This window comes from Pteropus vampyrus, unplaced genomic scaffold (genome assembly GCF_000151845.1).
Source record: "Pteropus vampyrus isolate Shadow unplaced genomic scaffold, Pvam_2.0 Scaffold140, whole genome shotgun sequence".
Taxonomy (NCBI): Eukaryota; Metazoa; Chordata; class Mammalia; order Chiroptera; family Pteropodidae; genus Pteropus; species Pteropus vampyrus.
Genome location: NW_011888921.1, coordinates 2,247,276 through 2,255,940, shown reverse-complemented (window position 1 = coordinate 2,255,940; position 8,665 = coordinate 2,247,276). Strand labels below are relative to the sequence as shown.

The 8,665-nt window shown below is 35.0% G+C and overlaps 1 protein-coding gene across 2 annotated transcripts in view; it reads right to left on the bottom strand.

Annotated features, from left to right (window-relative positions):
- The window catches only part of ANO6 (anoctamin 6), a 176,852-nt gene that overhangs the window by 101,556 nt on the left and 66,631 nt on the right, over positions 1-8,665 (bottom strand). The gene's annotated exons all lie outside the window — the stretch shown is intronic.

Genomic DNA, 8,665 nt, shown 5'->3' with positions numbered 1-8,665 from the left:
TTTACTTACATTTACCAGTTTATTATAAAGGGTTGAAGGAGTTCAGAAGAGGCCTATGATGTACCACTTTGGCAGGCATGAGGATTCTTATTTTGAATTAAAGGCAACTGAGACCCTGCAGGCTCAAAAGAAATTTTTACCTCTCCCTTAAAAAATTTAAATTGGGGGGACTTGCCCATAATAACAGTTAACAAGAAATAAATTTGTATGACCTATCTGTATGCTGGGACACATATCTAATCACTGAACATCTATCTATCTGCTCTTCTTATTGTTCCGTCCCACTCCTGGACTCCATATGGCATATATATCTCATTTTACCTTTCTGTCTTTGAACCTCTCATGTATGTGGAATTAAATTTATTTTCTCCTGTTAATCTGTTTCATATCAATTTGATTAGACCAGCCAAAAAAAACCTTGTAGCATGGAGGAAACATTATTTCTCCCCAACAGGGTATTATTAAGGATACAGAGGAACAGCCAGATGAAGAGGTACATAAGGTAATGCATGTAGAAAGAGGCGCAGGGTTTGAATGGCCACTCTCCCCACGTCTGTCCATGTTCACCAAGATGAAGCTCTCCAAACCCTGCAGTTTTGGATTTTTATGGAAGCTTCATGACATAGGCATGATTGACTGATGATCACTGGCCATTGGCAGTTGATTTAACCTCACCCCTCCCCAAGTCAGGGGGCCATCGAACTGAAATTTTCAACCCTCTAATCATATGGTGGGTTCTTCCGGCAACCAACCCCCAACCTTTGGTTACCTAAATCGCCTCATTAACATAACAAAAGGCAAATTGATCTCTCTCATCCTGTAGGAAATTCCTAGGAGCTCTAGGCCAGGAACCAAGGAAAACCAAATACATACTTCTACAAATCACAATACTAAAACAGTCATTATCAATATGTGACCCTCAACTAGATCCTAACTTGGACAAACCAGTGTGAAAAACATATTTATCAAAACCAGGGAAAATGAGTGTGGAATAAGCATTAAGTTATGTTAAGAAATCATTTTTAATTTTATAAAGTATAGTGTTATCCTAGCTTTGTAATGACTTTTTTTTTTTTAGTGCATACTACTTTTTTTTTTTTAAATCCACAAAGGCTTTTGTAAAAGAAAAGGCTGAGTTCCTATGGATCCAGAAAAATTCCCTCCACGGCTCAAAAGAAAGCTGGGAGATTCATAACAGATCTCTAAGTGATTATTTAACAAAACCAAACTGTCAGCCAAAATACTGCTACCAAATACTTAGGTTTGACACATCACTGAGAAACATCCCAATATCTGGACGGGGATCACTCAGAATCTTGTCCACTTATATCACTGTATGTCCAGGAACTGAAAGGAAATGTCAGTAGAAATGACAATACAAAGATTCTAATTCTTTGAGAAAAACTGAGCTCATCACAGGACCCCTACGTGTGAACCAAAGCAGAAACAGGAACAGATGAAGTGGGCCAAGGCTTGCAGAGCTGCAACCAAAGCGGAAGTTAAGGTGAGAACTCCAGAAGGGTGTATGCTACACTTGGAGTAGCAGTCCCCAACCTTTTTGGCACCAGGGATCAGTGCTCCTATGAGAATCTAATGCCTGATAATCTGAGGTGGAGCTGAGGGCAAATACAGATGAAGCTTTGCTCTCACTTGCTCTCCCACTGCTCACCTCCTGATGTGTGACCCGGTTTCTAACAGGCCAGAAACTGGACGGTACAGGTAGGCAGGGGTTGGGAATTCCAACTTAGAGAACTGTAATGTAATAAGCTGGTTACTTCTAACATCAGAACAACAGTCGTCCAAGATAATTACCTTCTTGCAGACCACCTTTAAAACTTGCTAAAATGTGTTTACACTAGTGGCTATAAGGGTTTATTTTATATTGGTGTTTTGCAGCTTGATTTACATTAAGAAGAAAAGGCCCGCCTTTTATAGTATTTAGATATTTAAGAAATTATATCTGTGGCATTTATGATACATTGTTTTTTGGGGGCAGAACTAGCAAGTCAATGAAATAATACTGCAGATATATTTTTAAAATGAGTGTTGTAAATCTATATGATAGAGTAACCTGGCTTTTGTATTTTATCCAGATTATTTTAAAATTAGATGCCCAACTTAACTATTATGTATCCAGGGTCAACAGATGGGACAGAGCTGCTATTGCTGACTGTTTTCTTATGGAAGGACAGGCTTTAAAAAGTATGTATTTTGCCTAAAGACAGAGGAGATATAATGCATTACCCAGATGTTCTATCAAATTAAGGGCATCTATGCAGCTTGAAAGGATTTGTGAAGGAAAATACAGAACTACTTATACTTTTAGTTATTCTGCTGGTAATGGAAACTAATAGATTCACTGGTTAATGTCAACACAAAGGAGAAACTGTAAATTTGAGTGAATAAAAACAGAAACAGCTTTATTGAAACATCATCTAGGTAGAACATGCTACAGCTGTTGCTCTCATGACCTCATATAGTACTGAGAAGCAAATGATTTATGATGCTAATATGATAATTATACTTCCACTGCTGAAGGGTTCCAGTTACTGTTGGATATGCTCATTTCTGGTAATCTAATACAGCTGAAAAAATTCCCTTCTCAGCAAAAATAAAATAGTCAAAATCGAGGTGACACATTGAAGGCTTTTTATTAAAATAGGGGCATAGCGAATGAAAAAAAAATTCTAAAAAGGCAAAAATGTTAATTTCTTCATATAAATCATTTTTTAAAATGTAATATTTTGAAATGTTCTTTTAGTATTGTCACAATGTCTTGCTTTATACAACAGAGGTACCACCTTAAGTGGTATCATGATTAGTTCACTTAATTTTGGCACTCGAAATATAAAAAAAGATTTAGGACCTCTATGTTATCTGTTCACCAAAAGCTGACTAGAGAACTGGAAACTAGTTATTCTACTACGATGAAAAACCTTTGGTATTGACATGTCAATGGAATTTTATATGGATGTACAATGAAGTTGTGATTGAAAGTCAGGTTCAATATTCATTGATAAGTTTATATAAGAAACTCGTCAAAATTAAAAAAGCCATTATCTATAATTTTATAACTTAGACAATCTACTATCCATAGAAAACACAAAATGATCTTTCAGGAAATTCATGGGCAAAAACCATAATGCCTGATAAGTAGTGCCCTAGCAATAAAAGTAATCAGAATTACGTATCCACACTTAATCTAACTTACAGCACCAGCATGGAGGTGGTTGGGTCCAACCGAAATATTTATTATGGTGGTTGGTTGCCATCGAAATGATCAGAGACGTAGTGAATGTATGAGAGACGGCAGATAAAAATAGACTAGGGCCTGGTGCAACGAGCACAGGTCATGGATTAAGGAGATTGACTGGGTTCAAGTCCTGATTCTGCAATTTAGCTGCATGACCTAGGAAGGCAATAACTCATTCTCAGTTTGTTTACCTAAGCTGGTAATAAAATTATGCTCCCTGGGTATCTGACAGGGTTGTGCAAAGGATACAAATGACAGTTCAAAAGCATGTTGTAAAAAAATAAAGCATTATATAGTATAAATTAATTTCATGTATGCAGACCCAGAGATATGAAAAAATGTAAACAGAAATTTCCTGAGTGTTTTTTGTGCATGGCACTTCTAACTGTCTGATCTTATCTAATCCTGTTTGTATCCCTATATTCAGAGATGATGAAAAATTTGAGGTTATTAGTGGCCTAAGGTTAATCACTTAGAAGTGACACAATAGGAATCTGAATCTGTCAAATTCCAAATTTTTTTAATATAATAATTTGTCTCTTGAGCTGCTGTGAATAATCCCAAGGTGCCCGCAATGCTAAATATAATGGACTAACATAGCTTGAAAAACAAATAATGATAGAACAATGTAGTGAAATTTATTGTTATAGTGGTCACAATCAGAACTCGTGGAAAAACTCTACAAAATAAATAAATAGATACAACATTCTGGAAAATGGCTAAAGACATGTGCCAAGGATGGAACTAGGTGATATGAGTACAAATACCAAGATGAAGAAAGTACAGAAGCTATACTCAGGAATTCCATGATCTAGCGAAAGTACAACTAAAGAAGTGTCAATGGAATGTCCCACATCACCTTGGGGATGAGGATGTATTCACATATCCAGATTAAGCAGGATGTCTAATGATCTGTCAGGCCTTCCTGTACCTGAAACTTCCTATTTTCCAGATATTATGTGGGCCTGCCCAGTCTCACTCCCCACATCACGTACAGATGAGTCTACCCCTCAGGTCTACATCATCTTGTGGTTAGTTATATTTGGTCTCCAGGTTCCAGAATCTCTTTCTCTGGCTTCAGTTTAACAGGATCTACTGTATTTTGGTGACAATTAGGTAGGGAAAAATCTATTTCCCATATTATCGCGATATTGTAAGCCTGCAGGTTACAGGTTCTATAACATTAAACAAGATTCTAAATTCTAAAATGGGGCCAAAGAGTCCTCATTAATAAAAAGTAAATAATGAAACATAAAACAGAAAGACAGGAGAGTTTCCATCAAGCTAAGATGGTTGTGTTTTACCACACAGGACAGTGGACTTGAATTGTAAGACGTCTACACAGAATAACCCTGTGGCTTCAGGCATATCGCTTAACTTGAATTCTCAGCTTCTTCATCAATAAAATGTAGATTATAATACCTACATCCGAAGGTCATTATGGAGAATAAATTAACTGACACATAGATAAAAGTGACTTGAAAACTATTAAGTACTATATAAACATTGGTTATTATTACTTTTTTATTTCAATCTTTAATAAATTTTGGCATCCTTAACCTTGTTAGGCACCAACATTTCCATTTGACTTTTTACCTTAATTATCCCTACCATTCATTCCTTTTTTAATAATAAAACAGAAAAAGGCAATACTAATACAGTAAATATTTTTGAATGACCTCAATGTCCTAAGCACTCTTGGCTACTACTTTCAATTAAAAGAAATGGGAATCAGGAAATGTTTCTTTTATGAATCTGGATGGATAAATCTCTGACCCTGGCTTGTTAATGGCATATAAATACAATGATTGTAATATTTAAATGAAAAGAAAAATGAGGCATTCTCCTTTAATTATTTCTGGAATGCAAATTCCAAATTCAAGTTGATGATTTCCATTAGAGTTCTGTTTTCCCATCTTGAGAAAGAAAAAAAAGTGCTCTTTGTCACTCTAGAAAAGTTACTAGTGCTCTTTAATTCCTCAGAATGCAATTTAATTACTTACATATAATAAGAGAGTTTTTATATTTCCAGGACCCTACTGCACTGGACCACAATGCAATATGTCTGCACACAAAGCAGGCTAATAATACAATGTCCTTTTGCAATAATATTCTTTAAATATTTGGACAAAAAGGAGGGGCTCAGCCTCTCCTCCACCCTGCCCACTGCTCTAGCAACACACTTAACAGGCACATGCTCCCACCCAAGCACAAAAGACTCCACAACAGGACCAAAGGAAGACAGTTCAATGAGTCCCTTGGGTATCTCACCCTTCTAGCCCTGCCAAAGTGGTTACTTTGATTTCTTCCATCACAGATAACAATGCTATCCCCAAGAAGATCTCAAGTAAATACAGTTTTCTCCATCTTATTACATTTCAGTGATGTTTAATGTTGTTTTAGCTCCTCTTCTGCACTGTCTTTCCCTATTCCCACAACCCTCCCCCTTCTTCAATAATTCAGCTCTAAAAATGTGCCTGGAAGTTAAATATGTTTCCTTTTAAAGAGCTGGGAACAACCATCGCATTATTCATTCTCACATCCCAACCAGATTAGCTAATGCCTCTATAGAAAAACCCAATGTATATCACAAACCTATCAGTTTCCAATTGAACTCCTTAGTTCCTTTGCCATCTTAAAAAAAGCTTCATTGTGGTAACATTCATACGACATAAAATTTGTCATTTTAACCATTTTTAAGTGAACTATTTGGTGGCATTAGTTCCATTCATGATGTTATGCAAACCATCACCACTATGTCCAATTTTTTTTTTTTTAACATCACAGAAATAGTTACTTATTAAGCAATAATTTTCCATTTCCCCCTCCCCCAGCCCATGGTAACTTCTAATCTTCTGTCTCTATGAATTTGCCTATTTTAAATATTTCGTATGAGTAGAATCATACGATATTTGTCCTTTTGTTTCTAGCTTATATCACTTAGCATAATGTCAAGTTTCAACCATGTTATAGTATGCATCATCTCTTTATGACTGAGTAATATACCACTGTATGTATATGACACATTTTGTTTATCTTCTCATCTGTTGGACACTTAAGTTGTTTTCATCTTTCGGCTACTGTGAATAATACTGCAGTGAACAATGACATACAAGAATCTGTCTGAATCCCTGTTTTCAATTCTTTTGGGTATATTCCTAAGAGTAGAATTGCTGAGTCAGAGTAATTTTTTGTTTAGCTTTTTGAGGAATTGTAAATTATTTTCTACAGTGGCTGTAACATTTGACATTCCCATCCGCAATGTATGAGTATGTAAATTTTTCTACATCCTTGCCAACATATTATTTTTTTAAAATTCTGGCCATTCTAGTAGGTGTAAAGTGGTGTCATGGTTTTGATTTGCATGTCCCTAAAGACTAATAATGTTGAGCATCTTTTTGTGTGCTACTAGCCATTTGCATATCTTCTCTGTAGAAAGGTCTACTCAAATCCTTTGCCCACTTTTTCAATTGGGGTGTCTTGTTGAGTTGTAGACGTTCTTTATATATTCTAGATATTAAAGCCTTATCAGACATATTATTTCCAAATATTTTCCCCACTCTTAGTTGTCTTTTTATTTTCCTGATAATGTCCTTTGATGAACAGGTTTTTAATTTTGCTAAAGTCCAATTTATCTATTTTTTTTGTTGTCATTGTTGCTCATGCTTTTGTTGTTATATCTAAGACTCACTGCTAAATCCAAGGTCATGAAGATTTACCTCTTACGTTTTCTTTTAAGAATTTTATAGTTTTACGTCTTACATTTAGATTGTTTATCCATTTTGAGTTCATTTTTATATACGATGCGAGGTAGAGATCCAACTTCACTCTTTTTGCATGTAGAAATCAAACAACACCATTTGTTAGAAAAATTATTCTCATTAAGTATACTTAGTATCCTTTGCAAAAATCAATTGGCCATAGATATTTAGATTTATTTCTGAACTCTCAAGTCTATCTGTCTATATATGTATCTGTATGCCAGTACTACACTGTTCTAACTACTGTGGCTTTGTAGTGAGTTTTGAAATCAGGAAATGTGAATCCTTCAACTTTGCTCCTTCTTTTCAAAATTGTTTTGGCTACTTAGGGTCCCTGGCAATTCCACATGAATTTGAGTCAACTTTTCCATTTCTGCAATCTTTACCATTTTAATAAACATATTTTTAAATTTAGATTTCATAACATTAACAACAATCAATTATGTAACTAAAGAGTGATTGTATTTAATGTATTCAATCTGGTGTTTTTTTGTGTTTTTTTTTTTAAAGCTTGGCTAACACAGCTGATGTTCTATAAAGGACAAATGGTATTAATTATAAAAATATGTTCCAACAACATCTCAGAAAGCTCACTATCGCTTCACTGTCCAATTAGTTCAGGTCTTCTAAGACCCTCAGGGTTCCCAGTTGAATATCACACCAAGTTTGCAGTTGGCTATACCTCAGCTGCAACTTAGCTCTAGTCACTGACCTGTCAGTTCCCAGATTATAGTGATTATACAAATCCTGGGGATGAAAGAAAACACCATTCTTAAATTCCTATTGTCTTTAAACTCAAAACACATTGGAGTCATAACTCCATGCTTAACTATCAAAGTAGGCCTAGTTTCAAAATTAGGTTTTAAAGCTTAGGAGGAATGAGAACATAAAATGCAAGGAAAAAAATAAAAACAACTATAAGTCCACATTCCATTATCTAATACCTTTGATGCCAAAACCTTTGCTTCAGAATTTAGAATTTTTCAGAATTCTAAAAGAAAATAACTCTTACATGTACATACTGTATATTACTATGCATGCCAGTGAGGTGTGGAACAGCACCTATTACTCAAACACGTTCCTATTTTGCAGCCAAAAATATAAACTTGGCAAATGTAGCAAAAGCTTTAATATTAGTTATATCCTTTGATCTTATAAATTCTATTTCTAGGAAATAATACTTGCTTGCTTAAATCAATTAGGATACAGCTATACAATAGTATATAATGTAATCACTAAAAATAATTTTGGATAGGAATATTTATGACAGAAAATTCTAACAATATATTTCATTGTGAAAAAGTAGATTATAAAACTATATGGTATATACTCAAAAGAAGGAAAAGGAGGAACTCAAACAAGTATTTGCATACCCATGTTCATAGCAACATTATTCACAATAGCCAAAGGTGGAAACGATCCAAGTTTCCATCAACTGAAAACATACAATGGAAAGTTAGTTAGCCTTAAAAAGGCAATTCTGACCCATGCTACTACATGGATATATCCTGAGGACATTATGCTATGTGAAATAAGCCAGTCAAATTCTGTATGATTCCACTAATATGAGGTCTTTCGAGTAGTTAAATTCATAGAGACAAAGTAGAATAGTGGCTGTCAGAGACTGGAGGAAGGGAAGAATGGAGAGTTG